The sequence below is a fragment of the Cotesia glomerata genome, linkage group LG10 (genome assembly GCF_020080835.1).
Source record: "Cotesia glomerata isolate CgM1 linkage group LG10, MPM_Cglom_v2.3, whole genome shotgun sequence".
Taxonomy (NCBI): domain Eukaryota; kingdom Metazoa; phylum Arthropoda; class Insecta; order Hymenoptera; family Braconidae; genus Cotesia; species Cotesia glomerata.
In genome coordinates, this window is record NC_058167.1 from 4478691 (window position 1) to 4499725 (window position 21035).

A 21035-nucleotide genomic window follows, 5' to 3' on the forward strand; every position below is an offset into this window, starting at 1 on the left:
TATCGGTTACTTGGATTTTTTAATTTTTTTATTTTATATCTTTTCGTAAAGAAAAAAACAAATTTTTTTTTCCTAATAGTCTTATGAACGTGGACTTGGCGCGATTTTTTTACAGTGAAACTGTTTTTGTTCAGATTTTAGTATTTTTTGTAATTATAATAAAAATTTTCAATTGGTACCAACTTAAGTCTCGCGTTGGCTGCATTTTTTATAGCAAACTATCCTCTTGAAGCTACAGTTTATGTAAAAATAATTCCAGCGCACCCTGGCGGGTGTAGATGCAAGCTGTGAAATATCTTTTTTTAACTGTAGTTTCCCATATAATGGAGGATTACTATGCATTCTCGAATTATTTAGTCTGTAGCAGATCACTTTGCCCATCGAAAAAAAGTCAGGATCGAAATTTTTGCGTAGCTATAGTTTGTGCTGATTAAATTTAGTAATTTCAAGTAGATTAATTGTTATAAGTGAATATAATTAATTAATAACAGTAAAATAAAGTATGAATTACTGTTATAATATACAATTTAGGAAAAAAAAGTACCGTAGAATCAAATAAAATTTATAAAAGTTAATAAATTACAGTCTTGAGTCATCAGAAATTCCAAACGAATGGAAAAACTCATTGATTCATCCGATACCTAAAGTTAAAGGTACTAATAAGGCGGAGGAGTACAGGCCGATCAACACATTACCTGAATTAGAGAAGATTTTAAAAGAAGTTGTGAAAAATAGATTACTAGAACACATTGATAGGAATAATATTTTAGAAGAAGAACAGTCTGGCTTTAGAATATATCATTCGTGTGAAGCAACATTGCAAAAAACAATGTGTGAATGGAGAAATGAGATAGACCAAGGCAATATAATAGGAGTAGTTTTCATAGATTTCAAAAGAGCATTTGAGACGATTAACAGAAATAGATTAATAAGAAAGTTAAGAATGTATGGTTTAAGTGGTAGTGCATTGGAGTGGTTCCAATGTTACTTGAATGAAAGGACTCAACAGGTAAAATTTGGTGAAGCTATCTCAAATAAAATTTCTGTAAATCACGGTGTGCCACAAGGTTCTATTTTGGGGCCACTGCTCTTCATTTTGTATATAAATGATGTTGTAAATATTGCAAAGAAGTATCAGTGTGGCCAGATCGTGCGATTTTTTTACCCCCACTTTGTACCGCTTTTCAATGTTGTCCGATGAGAGTGGCCTACAAAGTGGGGGTAAGAAAAGAGCACGTTCTGGCCACACTGAGAAGTATGGATGTCGATGTAAATTATTTGCGGATGACAAGATGTTGTATTATAGTGCGAAAGATGAAAAAGAAATTGAAAATGTTTTAAATAAGACACTAGAGGGTCTGGGAGTCTGGCTAAACATTAATTCACTTAAACCAAACGTGAAAAAGACTGTATTTATGCTAGTTAGAGATAGGAGAAAAAAGAACGTTAAAAGTATAGAATTGTTTTTAGCAGGAGAGAAGATTATGCAATGTAGTGAAACCAAATATTTAGGCGTAATACTTGATGAATTCTTATGTTTTGATAGGCACACTTACTATATTATTAAAAAAATTAATACTAGAATTAACTTAATGTACAGACTGAGTAGTTATGTAAGTGATTACACAAAAGTATTAATTTATAAATCGATGATCGCTTCATATTTTGAATACTGTTCAACTCTTTTGATAAATATTAATGAGGAATGTTTAAATAAATTACAAAAATGTCAGAATAAAGCGATGAGAATAATACTCAGAGTTAATAGATATACGCCAATTAGATGTATGTTAGATGCACTATGTTTTCTGTCTGTTGAAGAAAGAATTAAATTTAATGTGTGTGTGTTTGTATATAAGATGAAAAATAATTTGTTACCTGACTATTTAAATAGAATTGTTGTAGATAATGAACATAATTATAATACAAGATACAAAAATAGAATATTGGTACAAAGAACAAGAACTGTAAGTGCTCAAAAAACAATAAACATGTACGGTTTTTCATTATTTAATAAGTTAAGAATAGAGACAAAAAATGCGAGTAATTTACTAACGTTTAAGAAATTATTAAGAGAAGAAATAAGAGAAGGAAAAATTTAAAATTGTAGACAGAAATTAAGTGTAAAACTGTGATAAAAGATTTAAGATCTTTTAAAATTTTTATTATATGCTGTAGCTAAAAGCTAAATAAAGAAGCTATTATTATTATTATTATTATTATTATTATTATTATTATTATTACTATTACTATTACTATTACTATTACTATTACTATTACTATTACTATTATTATTATTATTATTATTATTATTATTATTATTATTATTATTATTATTATGTTATTAAATGCTCAGGGGGGTTGTCCCCGGAGTCCGATTCTCCGAGGGCCCAGCCTGAGCTCCATCCATTACTGCTGGACCACTCCGCACAACAAGGCGGTTAGTGATCACAGCAGGCCAAAGTCATTTTCCTAAGTAGACGGAGGGAACCTAGTATGACAGCCTTCTGCATCCTGACCGCCAAGAATTCAGCTTTTGATGAGCAAGCTGGAACTCTGGCAAGTGAGGATACAAAAGACTGTTTCATCCCTCCGAGGACGCCAACAATCAGGACGACGAGCTTGACACGGTAACCTGGGTAAAGTTTGCCAATTTCAAACAGGAGATCCTGATATATCTGTCTTTTGTGCTCTTCTTTGGCTGAGATGTTGTGTTCAGCCGGGGCCGAGAACTCAATGACATAAATGTCACGAGTAGCCTTGTCGAAGAGCACAATATCAGGTTTGTTGTGATCTATCCGCCGAGTTGTTGCAAACGGCATGTTCCAATAAATTTTGCAACTGTCATTCTCAACAACCTGGGGAATATCTCCTGGCAGATAAGGCAGCACCGGTGTCACGTCAATACCGTAGCGGTGACGAAGATAGTAGTACAGTACTCTCAGGGCAGCATTGTGACGCTGGATGTATGCACCTCTCGCCAGCACAGGACATGCTGACAAAATGTGCATAAGCGTCTCCGGATGTTGTTTACACATCCTACATGACGTGTCCAGAAGCTGCACCTGGAGCACCTTGCTACGGTATTCTAAAGTGTTAATGACACCATCTTGGCAGGCAAATATGAACCCTTCAGTCTCGGACATCAGGCCAGCTGACTTTAAGAAGGAAAAGGTCAGCTGGGTGGACAAGCCATGATCACGCACGTGTTTGAAGAACACGCTGTGCATAGACTTGTCCATCAGTTTGCCTAGGAGTAGTTTTTCCTCGGCGTTCCTGATGACGCTCTTGAATTCTTCCTTTCGGAGTTCCATAAGAGCGTTTATCTCTCCAAGACCAAGGGTTCTTGCTGCATATATAGCTGCCTTATACAAGAACGACCCCTTATGCGCATTTTCATGTTTATGTACGATTTGCATAAGGAAGTCATCCTCGTCTGCAGTGAAATTGACAACCTCGAATGTTAAGCCCAGGACCAAACGATCATGCAGCCGCTCCAAACTTATTATTATTCATCATCATCATCATCATCATCATCATCATCATCATCATCATCATTTTTAAATTATTGAGTATTGAGGATTAGATTTGAATTTATAATTATCTCAATTACAAAAAAATGTAAAAATTCATGTAAAATTAAAGTTTCAATTGATAATTTAGTTTGATAATCTAAGCCAAATAGTATTTGCGGCTTATTTATAAAAAATTTTATTGATGCTGCTAAATATTGTACGATAAGTGATACTTTCATTGATTTATATTGAAACTTTATAAACATTCAATTTCTGCGGGAAAAATACAAACTTTGAATTGAAAATTTTTTTAATAACAAATAATGTTAAAAATTTTTTTTTAATATAAAATCCCTAGAATTAATTATTAAATAACTTTCCATATGTATTTTTCTAAATATATTTTCTTTTAATTCAATTGCATTTATTACTTAAAGTCAATACTTAAAAGAGCTAGAATTGTTTGATTTTGCTTTCTTCGGAAAAGTCAGCTGATCAAGATCTGAGTAATTCTGTTCGAGCACTGTACAGATACTACAAACGTCTTGATGATTGTAGCCTGTAGGTGGCACTACTTGTTAATTAAGCGAAGTTTGAAACGATGATATTTCTTACATAATACGAATATTATTTATAAGTTTACGAAATGTGATATTTACTAACAACAATATGACATTGACACTAAATAGTAATGAAAATAATAATAATTATAATAACGACAATATTAACAATGACAATAAGGATAATACTAAAAATATTTATAATGCTAAAAATAAATTGATAATATAGTTTATCATTATTATTATTGATATTGTTTTTTAATTATTAAGTATTGAAGTATTAAATTAAAATTTACAACTATTACAACTACAAAAATGTAAAAAATTTTTCAAAATATATGTGAAATTAAAAGCTTACAACTGATCATTTAGTTTATCAATCTGAGCTAAAAAGTATTCGCGGCTTGTTTATATAAAATTTTATCAATGCTGCTAGATATTGTACGAAAAGTGATACTTTAAATGATTTATATTAAAACTTTATAAACATTCAATTTCCGCGAGAAAAATACAAACTTTGAATTAAAAATTTTTTTAAAAACAAAAAATGTTAAAATATTTTTTTTAATATGAAATGCCTAGAATTAATTATTAAATAACTTTCCATTCGTATTTTTCTAAATATACTTTCTTTTCATTTAGTTGTATTTATTAACTAGAGTCAATATTTAAGAGCCAGTTTTCCAATCTAGGATAAAATTTTATCTAATGATAAAATATATCTATATATTTCATATATATAAATATACTGGCATCATAATTTTATCCTGGATAAAATTTTATCTTGATTTGGAAAACTGGCCCTAAAAGAGCTAGAATTGTTTGATTTTGCTTTCTTCGGAAAAGTCAGCTTATCAAGATCTGAGTAATTCTGTTCGAGCAATGTACAGATACTACAAACGTCTTGATGATTGTTGCCTGTAGGTGGCACTACTTGTTAATTGAGCGAAGTTTGAAACGATGATATTTCTTACATAATATTTACTAACCAGTCTAAATACACAACAGACTAAACGTTGTTCGAGTTCTACTTTCTTGGGATAAACCAGCTGTTCAGTGTCTGGGGAATTTTCATTGAAGATAGTGTACATTCTATAATCTCATGGTTGTTGCCTGTAGATGGCACTGTCATTCAATTCGGCGGGTTTTAAATAATCTTAATCTCTTGATAATACGTAACATAACTATGCGTTTGATACATTGTGTCATTTACTAACAACAATATCATAATAACAATAAATAATATTGGTAATCATAATACCAACAACAATAATAGTAATTATAATCCGAACAAAAACAGTTTCACTGTAAAAAAATCGCGCCAAGTCCACGTTCATAAGACTATTAAGGAAAAAAAATTTTTTTTTTTTTCTTTACAAAAAGATGTAAAATAGAAAAATGAGAAAATCAACAGATTCGATAGAGTCTGGCGCCAAGTTCCGTTCTCAAGCCAGACTACCGAGTGTGTATATACCGTAAGCAGAACGGTTTTTTGAGGTTACAAATTTTTTTTCAAATTTATTTTGATTTTTTTTCTATATGATATTTTATAATAGTAGTTCATGCTTTTTATTACGCATATTACTTGATTATTATCAATTATCTTTATAATTTCTATTTAAAATTATTAAAAATAATCAGCACAAACTATAGCGACCCTGATTTTTAGATTTTAACTTTTTTCTTATGTAAAAAGCGGATGGCCAGAGACTAAATAATATAAGGATGCATGCTAATCTTATAATAGATGGGAAACTACAGTGAAAAAAAGATATTTGACAGCTTGCAATTACACACGCCAGGCGGTGCAAGAATAACTTTTACATGAACTATAGCTTAAAGGGGATAGTTTGACACCGGAAATGTATTAAATTAAAATTGTCAATTTTTATTATAATTACAAAAAATACTGAAATCCGAACAAAAACAGTTTCACTGTAAAAAATTGCGTCAAGGCCACGTTCATAAAACTCATCTCAATAACATTTGCACTTTACAAAAAAAATTAGGCTCGTTTCAATAATTTTCATTCTCTACAAAAAGATGTGAAATACTAAAAAATACCAAGAAACCGTCATAATGTTGAAAAAATTGAAAAAAAATTTGTTGAAAATTAAAAAATAAAAAAAAAATTTTTTATCGTACTTGGCGCGCGTCATTGAGTACCCCAAATTTTTTCAGGATAAATAAACATTATTTTAATGCTGAGAAATTTATAAGTAAGTCAACCTATGTTATTTCATAATAAGTTTTACAAAAGTTAGGTAAAATTGACATGTCATACGCAGTTATGCAAACTACATATAAGTCGATACGCATGCATACGTTGGGTCGGTTGCATTGTGAGAATTGTGTTTACTAAAAAATAAAACATATGGCCGACTAAATTGGGACAATGCGGTGTGAGTGCCAATCAAAATGTGTTAATTACAATTAAACGAAGCAATATCAAACTTTAATATTGCATAAGGTTCTTCATTAAAGATTAATGACGAAGCTGAAAAAAAATGAATCCAAAAATTTTATATAATTTCAGATTTCTTGAACACACCACCATATTGACAGTTGTTCTCACTAAAGATCTAAAAAAGATTTTAAGAACGGGTTTTTTCACTAAAACTGATAATTAATACACTAAGCAATGTTTTCAATGAGTTCAGTATCCTTGACTAATGAAATCTATATAAATATATAATATGATGATATATATACAAGCGAAATCGATTTTTATTGAGTTGAAATTCCGAAAAAATTTGGGGTACTCAATGACGCGCGCCAAGTACGATAAAAATTTTTTTTTTTAATTTTTTAATTTTCAACAAATTTTTTTTAAAATTTTTCAACATTATGACGGTTTCGTGGTATTTTTTAGTATTTCACATCTTTTTGTAGAGAATGAAAATTATTAAAACGAGCCTAATTTTTTTTGTAAAGTGCAAATGTTATTGAGATGAGTTTTATGAACGTGGCCTTGGCGCAATTTTTTACAGTGAAACTGTTTTTGTTCGAATATGATGTTCTTCGTAATTTTTGTATAACTATAAACAATTATGTATAATTATATCAAATCATATTAAATTATATGATATTATAGATAATGATTTTTCTTAATTATTCTTCGATAATTTCTCGGTAATTTTTCGCATGATTAAATGAAAATCATACTAAATCTTCAAAGTTGAAAAAAGTGATGACAAAGAATACTTTTTTATGAACAATAATTTTATATTTAAAAAATAAAATTTTTTCTTTAATAAAAAGTATCTTATGTTACTTCTAATACTTCCAAGAATATGTGTACAAAGTTTCATGATGATCGGTTGAGTAGTTTTTGCGTGAAAGCGTAACAAACAAACTTACATTCATATTTATAATATTAGTAGGGATTTAAATCCAATTTTACAATCAAATTACCAAATTTTTTTTTAATTATCTGGTCTCTTACATACAAAATCTCCTACTTTTAATAACTGAAAAACACTTTGTATTTCTCTCAATTTTATTAACAAGTAATTTTCAGATTCTGTAACTGATATAATATGTTTTACTACTGCTTGCATATTTAAATTACTGATCATTTTACTATGTTCAACTTTCAATTCTTCAATTAAAAAATACAATTCATTTTCTATAAAAATCTATATATATATATATAGGAGACTTTATATAGATATAGATAGTCACTCATCACGATATCTCTGGAACTATAAGACCTAGAGACTTGAAATTTGGCAGGAATATTCCTTTTGCCAAGTAGAGGTCAGCTAAGAACGGATTTCACGAAATTCCACCCACAAGGGGGGTTGCGGGGGTGTTCACGAAAAAAAATTCATATTTTTCAATTATGGCTTTTAATAGTTCAAAACTTGGTCAGAATGTTTCAAATTACATTTAGAAATTTTTTAAAAACGAATTCTGTGACATTCCATCCCCCTGGCATGCTCGTGCGTGGGCGTCAAATTAAGAAAAAATTCGTAAATTTCAATCTATAGCTATTAATACTTTGAAACATGGCCAGAATGCCTTTTTGGCGTTTTTGAGCTGTTAAGAATAAATTTCATTAAATTCTACCCCCACATGTCCGTGCGTGGGCGTAAAATTAAAAGAAATTGTACCTTTTAATCTATAGCAGCTAAAGGATTGAAACTTGGCCAGATTGATTTTTTTGGAGTTTTTGAGCTGTAAAGAATGAATTTTATGAAATGCCACCCTCACAAATCCTTGCGTGGGCGTTAATTAAAAAATTATAAAATTCAATTTCTAAAGAATAATAAGAAGGCATTAAATATAAAAAAAATTAAAAATTTTTATATAAGGTAAAAGCCCTAATAGATGATCATGTACCATTATATGATCACTCTATGTATTTGTATACCTATATTTGTGAATATAGATATATAAATACACGTATATTGTACGCCACGCGAAGCGGGCGGGTAACGGCTAGTAAACAATATAAAAATTAACAATAGTTAAAATAAACAATCTATTAAAAATGTACTGTTTATATTAAGTTTTAAGAGTTTTAAGAGATTTCATAAAATTTATATGTAAATCTGATCTTTCTTGGGTTTGAATTTAAATAAATTTAATAGATCCTGTCGAGTACAGTATGTGATTCAGACCAATGAGCAGCGTTAGCGTGCAAGACTGATAATCAGGAGGAGTCGAGTTCGAACCTAGCGGATGCCCGGAATTTTTTATCAGATTAAATAGTTTCTGATTACTACATCATACTTCGAATCACATTGGTTTCAATATAATTTAAAAAAAAAAAAAAAACAATTTTTTTATCCATTTTTGAAAAAAAAATTGATATAATTATGTAATCGAGCGAGGTCGCCGAAGGCGACCGAAGGCGACCGAAGCTCGATTATAATTATATTGATAATTTCGTTCGAAGAGATCACTAGGTAGTACCGCCTTTGTATGCATATTCACATCACAAAGTTCAACTGTAAAAACAAATATAAAGCGTTTCCCAGGTAACCGTCTTATTTATCCTCATACAGTTCAGCTAAAGCTTAATTTGAAGAGATCACTGGGAGGGTGAAAGATGGGTGGGAGTGATCTCTTCGAACGAAATTATCAATATAATTATAATCGAGCGAGGTCGCCTTCGGCGACCTCGCTCGATTACATAATTATATTTCAAATTTCGTTCTCGAGATCACTAGGTAGATGTTCAGAGCTGTAACATGTAAATTAAATATTAAGTAAGGAAAAATAAAGTTCAATTAAAAAAAATTTTTTTTTTTTTATTAGGAATAATGAACAATTAAATTAATCATTACAAATTGAATCGTGAACAATTTTTTTTTTTTTTTTAACAATTAGATAATATAAATAGTTAGGTAATAGGTAATATTAAGATAATATTGAGGATGCAAACGTGGTTTTATTGTTAATTATAGGTCTGTTATAAAACTTCTCAAAGATTTTGGATTTATTAGACCATCCTGCAAGACTTTTTATGATACTTATATCAACTCCTTTGCTTAAGGCAGTTGAAGTAGACGCATGTCTAAGACTGTGAGAAGTATAGTTCTCACCAACTTCACACTCAGTTAAAAAAGATCTTATCCATCTACTGATTGTATCTTTTGATGCTTTTTTATAAGGTTTTTTAATTGTTAGAAAAAGACAATCATTGTTGTTTATTATAGTAGATGTAACAGTTAGGTAATGAGGCTTCATAAAGTCACGTAAGTACTATAGGCACGTCTATTTTTTCGCTCCTGTTTTGTGAACATATTCCTGGGTTTTCTGCCTTCGGGCTTTTTTGTTTCAGTTGTACTTGCAAGCTCCTCATTGCGATCTTCTTGGATTGCTTATAAGTTTGAAGATCGCTCTTTTGGAACCGGAGATATCTCTTTTCTCTCCTACGACATTCCATTTTGAGGGTTATAGTACCCCGTCAGGACGTGAATTTAGTTGGCTGTGTTAAGTATCGATAGAACGTGGCATCAACAAAGTAGTCAATATAGTCTCTACCATCCATTACGTGCTGACATAATAGTATCAACGATGGCCACTAGGAGTCGCCACCTATAAGGACCACTGTGTTTTTATTTACATCTAAATTGACAGTTCTCTAATTACTATTATAAAGTGCCGATATAATAGTATTATTGACGTTCAACAGGTGTTGACACTTTTCAAGATTGTTGTGTTTGTTTACATCTAAATTGACGGTTTATTGTTTACATCTCACCATGAGAAAATGTTAAACTGTTATGGATTGTTTTAGATGTAAGAGATCTGTTGTCAAGCCTTTAAAGTGCAAAACTTGCAAACATTTGTATCACCCCAGCTGTGCTAAATTAATAGTATCGTCAAAACAAGCAAATTGCTGTGCCACATCACTCGCCTCCTCTCAGTCACCTGGAATTACTGTGCCTACTTCTCAGAACCAGTTTTCTTTTAGACCATCTAGTCTTTCGAATTTAAAACGAAAGGAGTCCACTCTTTCCAGCTTCAAATCTCTAAATTCATCGCCAAGAACGCCGCCTGTGACTGTGGGTGACGATTCCGTTTTCTTATTACCAATCACTGTGAACTCTCCCACGATGTCTAATAATTCAAATGAAGCTGGTGAAATGTCAAACGAATATAAATCTAGTGATGCAAATACTGGTGAAACTAGACCAAACTGGGCAAGTTATAGTTTAGATGATAAATTGAATCTTCTACTTGATATGTCATTTAAGAATAGTTCAAGTATTCAGAATGTTGCAAACAACCTTGACAATCATAGTCGAGAAATCAAAAGTCTGGTTGCAAAAATGGAGCTAAATAATAGCAAGATCAAAACTTTGTCTACAAATCTGGACAATGTAAATAAATCACTTGCTGAAATCTCTGAGGTCCAGTCATCAACACAAAAGGACATAAATGAAATAAAAAATAAATTAAGGGCAAACTCTGAGAAATGCAATGAAAATTCTACGTCAATTGGTTTATTGAAATCTACGATTGATTCCTTGGCTGACGTCTCAATAAATTATCAGATAGCTGATCAGCATATGTCTTCTGAATTACTGCTATCTGGCGTCCCAGACAATATTGGTGCTGCTAAGACACCAGAGCAAATAGTCCGTAAAGTCTTTGATAAGCTTGGAATTAGTGATCTCACGTCGGACATTCTGAGTATTCGCAATTTTAATGTCAAAGGGAAACAAAGCGCCTCAAACAGGAAGCAAATTTCACATTCATATGTCTTACATCTAAAATCATCTGATGTTTGCCATCACATTATTGATATAAAACGTCGCTCACAAAAACTTAAAGTAAATAACATCTTTGATTCCAGTTCTGAAACTGATTCTGGTCGTCAAATTTACATCAATGAATTTCTTCATAGTCAAGTTTATAAATTACTACAAACCACTAAAACTAAAGCTAAGCATTTTAAATTTAAATATGTTTGGGGTTACAAGGGAAGAATTTATGCCAAAAAGGACGATAATTCATCTAAAATCATGATTTCTTCTGAAGCTGACCTGGCTAAACTCGAATAGCAATTACCTTGTAAAAATAATGTTAGCATTTCATCATTAAACATTCTAAGTCTAAATATAAATAGTTTTTCTGCCCACACAGCCCAATTTGAAGCCCTAGTTATGGAGCTAAAGCCTCAAATTATTACGGTTGTTGAGACCTGGCTTACCCCTGACAGTGACATTGCGCTAAAGGATTATGTGGTTCTGCGTCGTGATCGAGGGCTAATACATTCAAGTGGACATTATATCAGAGGTGGAGGTGTTGCATGTTTTATACATAATTCTTTGAAATCAAAATTATTATACTCATCCGAAGCTGACGATATAAATCATCCTGAGTTCATATTAATTGAAGTCTTATCACCGTCCGGTCATCGCATACTCCTCTCAGCTGTTTATAGAAGACCGCAGGGCTTATTATTGGATAGTTTCATAAATCAATTTGCGAAATTTTATCCATTGTATAATAATATTCTAATTATGGGTGACTTAAACTGCAATCTCTTAAAAGCTGATCGTCCGGCAAACCATCTCAAATCGTTTATTGCTGAATCGGGTCTTCATTGTGTACCATATGGAGCTACTTTCCATACCTCTGGAACTGATTCATGGCTGGATGTCATTATTGTTGATAGCAGCGATAAGTTAGAAAGCTATTCCAAGTCTCAGATGCCCTTTATAGGTGGCCATGATTATTTATGCTGTCAATATAAATTTGAGGTATTACCAAAATATGATAAAACAGTCAGGTTCAGAGATTTTAGACACTGTGATCATGATTCCCTTACACATGACCTAAATCAAAAACTGAACCTTGTAAACGCTAATCTTGACGATCTGGACCCAAATTATTTAGTCTCATACTTCATAAATGAAACTACATCTGCTTTAGATAATTTTGCTCCTTTCACCATCAAGAAACTCAGTCGTCCAAGCAGCCCGTGGCTTTCAGGAGATCTAAGACGCAAATTTCGGCAACGAGATAATCTATATAAAAAAGCACGACGAACTGGAGATAGTAATCTTCTTGCCTTGCATAAGATTAAACGGAAAGAACTGAAATCCGAATTGGCTTCTGCCCGAGATATTTATTTCAAACAAGCTCTTGAAAGCACCAGTAATGCAAATTTGTGGTCGACTCTCAAACGGTTGGGATTCATTAAATCTAGAAGCTCATCACCATTGGACAGCTTCAATGCTAATGATTTAAATGACTTTTATGCAAACATCTTAAAGAAACATCCCTCCTGCTCTTGTGAGTTCATATTGGACTTACCGTCACTTACTGAGAGGAAAGTAAATAGCATATTCAACTGGTCAAATATCGATATTGTAGATGTCACTAAAAATCTGCAAATCACACTACAAAAGTCCAAAGGCAAAAGCCCTGATGGGCTAGACCTAAAGTGGTTCAAAGATCATCTACCTCAGATTTCGATTTTTCTAATGAACATTTACAATAAGTCTATCGATATGTGTATTTTTCCTGATGTTTGGAAGCTGGTTTATATTGTTCCTCTTAATAAAGTAAGTTCACCGAAGTCAATATCGGATACCAGACCTATAGCTAATATATCCCATCTTGCCAAAGTATTTGAGCGAATACTAGCAAATCAACTTACGAATTACCTGGAATCAAATCATATCATTGATGAGCATCAATCAGGTTTTAGAAAGTACCATAGCACGCAAGCAGCCCTGCTTCGTTTGACTGATGATATCCGTAAAGCCATTGATAATGATAAACTAACCTACCTCATCTTATTTGATTTCTCAAAGGCCTTTGACTATGTCAAACCGGAAATTCTATTCGTAACAATGTATCAAATAGGTTTCTCGATTGAAGTTATCCTTTGGTTCTTATCTTATCTCACTGGTAGATCTCAATCAGTACTTCACTTAGACTGTTCCACAACTGATGCCATAAATACCACTTCGGGCGTTCCTCAAGGATCTATTCTGGGACCTATTCTGTTTCTCATCATCATAAATGGAGTAGCCGGACGGTTGAAGTACTGCAGGTATGGTCTCTTTGCTGATGACAAGTTTGCATATTATCATTTTAGTCTCTCCGACCTAAATGATGCAGCGCATAGATTAAATTTGGATGCTCAAGCAGTGGCTGATTGGGCAAAGGATGTTGGTCTTGAGCTAAACCATGGCAAAACGAAAGTCATGATTCTAGGTAGCAGTAGAAAATTAAAGCTTCTCGAGGATTGTGATCTTCCTCAAATTATTGTTGATGGCAACGTGATCCCTTATGTAAGCTCAACTAAACATTTGGGTGTTCATTTATCAGCAAATCTCTCCTGGGACCTTCACGTTTCTCATATCTCTCGTAAGGTCTACAGTACTCTAAATAGCCTCAAGCATAAGAAGAATTCATTATCTACTTCAACCCGAAAATTATTGGTTACAGCAATGATTATTCCAATCATTGACTATTGTTCATTGGTGTTGATAGATATTCCTAAAAGGCTTGATTATAAGTTGCAACGTCTGATAAACAACGGTATAAGGTTCATCTTCAACTTAAAGCGTGATGAACATATCACTCCTCACAGACACTCCCTACAATGGCTTACAGTTAAATCAAAGCGATGTTACCTCTTGGCGTGCTTCTTATACAAACTTTTTAGCACTGGTGAACCTAGTTTCCTCAGAAACTTGTTCATCGATGAACCATCTGACATTAGACGTTCTGAGCGTTTGGCGGCTAAACATAATAATGTTGCATTTATAATCCCGAATTTTTCAACTGTCTCCCATGAGCATTCATTTTTAATCTCATCAATTCGTCTTTGGCAAGAATTACCAACTGATGTCATCAATGCACTTAGCATTGATACTTTCAAGATAAAAGCATATGAATTTTTCCGTGGTCTTGAGCTAAAGGAGAACTGGATACCTGGCATAACTGAAGATGATTCAAATCACTAAACTAGTGCTATTGGCTGTGTTTTAAATTCTAACTTTAAATCCCAAATTTTAAATTCAAATCCAAGTCCGAGATTTATCATTTATCGTTCATCAACTATTATCCTAATTAAAAATTTTTATTTCTCCTTTATTTACTTCACTCTTATTTATTTTTAAGCGATATTAGTTGATTTCATTATTCTTATCTTCAAATTGTATGTTATGTTTAAATAGTTATATTTCTAAACTTGTCAATTTATTTATATAGATCTGTTTATATTGCTACATGTACTTTTTATCTGCTATTTTTGTACCATTTGCCATCCGGCTAGTGCCTTGGCATTTAAATTAAATAAATAAATAAATAAATAAATAAATAATGCTCTAATGTCGAAGCTACGCATAGGTTAATATTATTAAATTTTGGAATAATTAAAAGTGGCTGAAATGCACCCTGTCGAGAGGATTTAATCCTATCAGGGATTTCAATTTCATAGCCATCATTTTTTTTATGAATATTAGATCTCTTAATTAAAGAAATCGTTTGGACCCGATGTGCAGAAACTATTGCAAGTAAAACAACTAATTTTTTTGTTAATTGATGTAAATTAAGATTATTAAGTGGGCTTAAATTTTCTAATTTTTCAAGAACAGGATCTAAACTATAAATTCTATCATACTTGGGTCTAGCAGGTTGGATATTATAAGCACCTTTCAGTAGTCTTGATATTAAAGGGTTTTTTCCTAAATCTTTATCACATATTGATGATAAAGCAGAGCGAATAGTATTTACAGAACTATACTTTACTCCATTATTAAATTTTGAAGTTAAATATTCTACAACTTTTTCTTCATTCGGGTTAAAAATGTCAATATTTTCAGATGTACAGTAAGATGTCCAATCTATTATTGGTTTGGAATATTGTTTAAGTGTTGTAGCAGAAATGGATTTAACCAAAATGTTAACAGAGTCATTGTTTAAGCTTTTTCTTAGAAATGCCTGCTGGATAATCGAGCTGCCATCAGGGATAGTTTCGAGGCTAAAGGATGTTGGATTGTTCTACAAGGAGAAAGGAGAAGATTAGCATCTGGTTGGAAAATAATTGGTTTTGATTCTAGTAATGATAGCCATAAAGGGTACCATGACTGACCACTCCAATTTGGAACTACTAAAATCCCACAAGCCTGATTTGTTTGGATTTTTTTTAAAGTTTTTAAGATTAGAGAGAAGGGAGGAAATGCAAAGAAATTTAAGTTACTCCAATTAATAGTAAACGCATCAATACATACTGCTCATAGGTCACGATGCCAAGAACAGTATTTTTTACATTTTTTGTTAATATTTGAAGCGAAAAGATCTATATTTGGTCTACCGAGTTGTCGAGTAATTTTTTCAAATGCATAGGAAGATAATTCCCACTCGGTATCTATATTTTCAATTCGAGAAGCTCTATCTGCATCAATATTATCTTTAGAAGGAATGTAAGAAGCAAATATCCAGATATTTTTTAATTCACACCAAGACCAAATATCAAAAGCTAAATCGTTTAAATATTTATACTTAGTTCCTCCCATTTTATTCATGTAAGCAATGGTGGGAGAGTTATCAATCCTCAAAAGAATTTCACAATCATGTTGATCAGAGGCAAATGTTTTTAGACTATTAAATGATGCTAAAAGTTCCAAATAATTAATATGGTAGGATTTTTCTCTCGAGTTCCAGTGTCCATAAGCTATTTGTCCATGACAAGAAGCTCCCCAACCTGTTGAGGATGCATCCGAATAAATAGTCATTTTAAAATTGGAATTTCTAATAGGACATTTTGATATAAATATATTATTAGACCACCAATCGAATTCTTTAATTAAATGAGAAGAAATAGGCATATTTTGATCATAATCATTGTTAGAGTTATTAAGAGCTAAGTAACGTTGTTGTTTGAATGCTTTCGAATGGACCCAACCATAGTTAACTGCTGGACAAGCTGCCGTAATATTACCAACAAATTGAGAAAACTCTCTGATTGTACAGTAGGAGAGATTTTTAAATTTTAAAATTAAATCATAAATGTTGGATCTTTTTTCATCTGTTAGAGCAATGGTCATTTGATGTGAATCAAATAAAAAACCTAAAAATTTACATAATGTAGATGGGATGAGATTACTCTTAGACTTATTAATTATAAATCCTAATGATTCTAAAAAAATTTTTGAAATTTTTATATTTTTTTGACATGATTCAAATGAATCACCTACCAGCCACCAATCATCAAGATAAACTACTGATGACAACTGTAAGCTTCTTAAATGACTAATAATAGGTTTACAAACTTTTGTAAAAACCCATGGGGCTGTACTCAATCCAAAAGGTAAACAAAAAAATTCATAGAGATGATTATTAAAAGTGAATCTTAAATATTTCCAATATTCATTATGTACTGGAATCATAAAATAGGCATTTTGTAGGTCAAAATTAGCCATGAAACAATCTCTAGATATTAATTTTAAAATTGTTCGATAATCTTCCATTTTAAAATGAGAAGTCTCTATGAATTTATTTAATTTTTTCAGGTTAAGAATAAATCTCATTTTTCCATTTTTTTTAGGAACAAGAAAAATGCTTGATAAAAATTCGCCATTTTCCTCAGAACACTTTTGAATAGCCCCCATAGTCAAAAGATCATCCACTTCTTTCTGAATAAGAACATGATCTTCTACTGAAAAGTGACTATTAAGAGGTTTTGACGCCTGAGTGGGAGCAGAAACGAATGGAATTTTATATCCAGAAATAGTTTCAATAATAAAAGGATCAGCTGTGATTTTAGACCAATCATGTATGAAGTATTTCAGGCGACCAGCAACAGGACTCACCTTTACTTTTTGTTCTGAGTCTGGTTTTGTTGAGCATGAGGGGGTTGATTCTCTGAACGGGATCGAGTCGTCGAATGATTGTTCTTGAAGGCATTCGATTTCCTCATGGACGAAGAACGGTTGTAGCCCGTCTGGTTGGAGCGTGGAGCAGACGGGCTCTTCCAGTTTAAAGAAGTCTTTGACTTTGAAAATTCCTTTTTAGAATTCTGGTTTTTAATAGAAAGACCAGTTTTTTCCACTACAACAGCAGACTTGATTTTTTTAGCTAAATTTTCACCAAACAAGAATTGGTCTGTGGGTGAATCTTCCAATATAGATTTTCTTTTTTCATCTACACAAGGGTATAATTGAGCACGTCTGGATTTAGTCAATTGAAACATTAGCTCACACATCATGGAACTGGAATCGCAAAGAAGTTGTAAAAGATCTTGTTTGTCTAAAAGCTCTTCTTCATCATTGAAGATCTGACAAATAGCTGTGCCAAGAGCAACTAAACTTTTTCCACATAAATCTTGGTGATTAGCCAAGTATTTATCACGCGATTTGGACGTTTTATTAAGCAAAGGAAACATTTCCGGGTTGAGAATCAGAGCAACGAGAGGACAATTACCTTTATTAGGGTATTTGTTATCCATTTTTGACTTATCTTCCTTGTTCATGCCTGATGAAAGGATCTCTTTCCAGCATGATACAAGTTCCGGATGAAAGTTGAAACTTTTGTCTTTCAAGGATCTTTTTTCAGAACCCAACATTTGAAGGACAGGTTCGCTGAGGGGAGGAGCTTCAGGAGCCTTTGTATCTTGCAGCCCGACTGATGTCTTGGGATTATTATTAAGGGAAGGATCGATTTCCGGTTCTAAGTCATTGTCACTTTGAGAAGTGTCATCATTTTTTGAGTCTGCAAGACCATAAGATCTAGGTTAAGAGAAGCTATCAAGCAGAAAAAATAATTTCTCTTGACGCAGAGAGTAGAAAAAATTTATTAAATAAATTCTAATTCTCTATTTTAAACTTAACCCAGTCAAAAAAAGGTACAACAAAATTAAAAAATTTAATTTTTGTTGCCCAAATAAAAAAAGACAAAAAATAAAAAATAATAAATGATTATTCACCCTCAGAAACATTGTCAGGTTGGTTTTTAACTAGATCTTCCAATGGTCGATCTGTATTTTCCAAATTGAAAAGTTCTTGGTAGAGTTTCAATTTCTTTTGGAGTAACTCTAGATTAGAGTTATTATAAGCTTGACGTTTGTTACTCATTTTTAAATTAGATAAAAACTAATTTTCTTATAATATAAATAGTCAACTGAATAAATTATCTTAAATAAATTAATTAAATTAATTAGATGTTTAAATGTGATGTTCACTTTACAGCGCACAAAAAACGTAATGAGGATAAATAAGACGGTTACCTGGGAAACGCTTTATATTTGTTTTTACAGTTGAACTTTGTGATGTGAATATGCGTACAAAGGCGGTACTACCTAGTGATCTCGAGAACGAAATTTGAAATATAATTATATATAATCGCATATAATTATATATAATTGGATATAATTATACATGATTATATATGATTATACCGGGCCATTTTTCATATATAATCATATATAATTATACCCAATTATATATAAATTTTTTTACCCGGGACTCTACACAAAGACGAAAAATTTTTTGCTGTGCAGATTCTTTCAAATATTCTTGGTTCAAAAGTTACGTTGAGATAAACCCAGATAAATTCGGCAACCCTGTGAGTTTTGCGTTTGGTGATGGAGGTAATATTCACTGTGAAATTCCGGGATGTAAAAAATTAGCGATTATTCGTTGTTCTTTATGTAAGAAGTCATTGTGTCTTAAAAACGCATTTATAAACCATACATTTCTTATCATTTTTTGTGTAGATCATAATCCACTTGGTCGTTTGCAAAAATATTGGCTAGCAGTGCATAAAACCTGGAATTGACCTTCTAAGGGGATCATCTTTGGGGGTTGGTTTTACCCCCTAAAAATGTTTTTCCGCCGATAAAAAAATACGTGTAGCTTAGAATTTGATGTAGAATAACATATTTCAGCGGTATCAAAATCGGAGGCGGACACCTGGGAAAATTTCCTTGTAAGTAATAAGAACGGACGTATCATTCTCTTTTTTCAAAAATAAAGCTTCCTTACATTTATGAATAGGGTTCAAAATAGTTAAAAACTTCAATTCTATCAATATAAGCTAAAATTCTTCTGAAAATATCTAAAATTCTTGAATTTAATGGATAAATTTGAAAAAGTTATTAAAAAATTATTGAAATCAGAAAACATTGGGGTTCGGATACGAATATCGTTTAAACCGTTGCAGTAATCGATTAAACATATTCGACCTTTTTTGTATAGCGTTAAATTTCCTACTAAAATATAGCATACTTATTTGACAATTATCATTTTCCAATGTGGTAAAAAAAAAAAATAAAATTTTTTTGATAAATTTTTTGAACTTTGATCTCGGATATCTTTGAAATGGTTAATGTAATCGCTTACACATATCGAATATTTTTTGTAGATCGTTCAATTTTCTACAAAAATGTGTATAAAGATTTGATTAAAAAATTGATTAATAATGAGATATGATCTTTTTTATAAGAGACTAACGAAAAATGTAAAACTGTGATGAGGATAACCTTCCTATCAATATTAAGAGCTCAAATTTGGTGAGCATTTTCTAGAGGTGCCTGAGAACCAACTTTTCAATATCGGAAGTTAAAAAAAAAATATTCGATTTTTTTTAATCACCCTTATACATACACACACACACACACACACACACACACACACACACACACACACACACACACACACACACACACACACACACACACACACACACACACACACATACATACATACAGACATAGTGACATCACCGCGGTAATAGTCGGGAAGCTTTCTAGGACCTCAAAAAACCTAGATCTGATGAAAACTCGATTTCGGTAAAACGGGGTAAAACCAATAACTTCCCGATTTTTGAAAATTTTCAATTTTCTTAGCGGAAAGTTGAAAAATCTACGAAGTTCACTATAGAGCACAACAAAGAAGTATGAGAAAGTGAGCAGATAGTAGCAGCAGAGAGGTTTCTTTTCTCTCTGTAAAAGTTGTGCACTCTAGCGAGCTAAGAGGTAACTACATGGTTAATATAAATATAAAATTCTTTATAATTTTGAGAACGAAGCTCTTAGAAGAGTATAATTGTTCGAAAGTAGAAAGTAGAAGAGTTCGAAGAGTATAATTGTATCGAAATTACATTTCAACAAAAGCTAGTCGTAGAAAATTAAGATTAAACTGTTCAATATGAAACAAAAGATTTTGATTTACACATTTATGTAAGACCTAATTATTGTCTGGAATATTACAAAAAAAAAAATTTATTAAAAAGTTGGGTGTCTTCCGAACGCTCTCATCAATTTCAATGTGGTTACAGCATTAGACGTAGTTTCTTGAGCACTCGAAAGTGGCTAAAAATGAATTGAAATAGAAATTTAGAAGTTATTAAAAAAGAATTTAAAAAACGACTGATCTCAAAAGGCGATCTGATAAAAATTCAATTTTCGAAAATCTAAGTAAAACCAATTACTTTTTAATTTTTGATAATTATTGATTTTTTAGCAGGAAGTTGATGAATCACC

At 31.8% G+C, this 21035-nt stretch overlaps 1 protein-coding gene across 2 annotated transcripts in view; it reads left to right on the forward strand.

Moving 5' to 3' along the window:
* The window catches only part of LOC123273460 (protein flightless-1-like), an 80588-nt gene that overhangs the window by 47747 nt on the left and 11806 nt on the right, over positions 1-21035 (forward strand). The window lies entirely within an intron of this gene.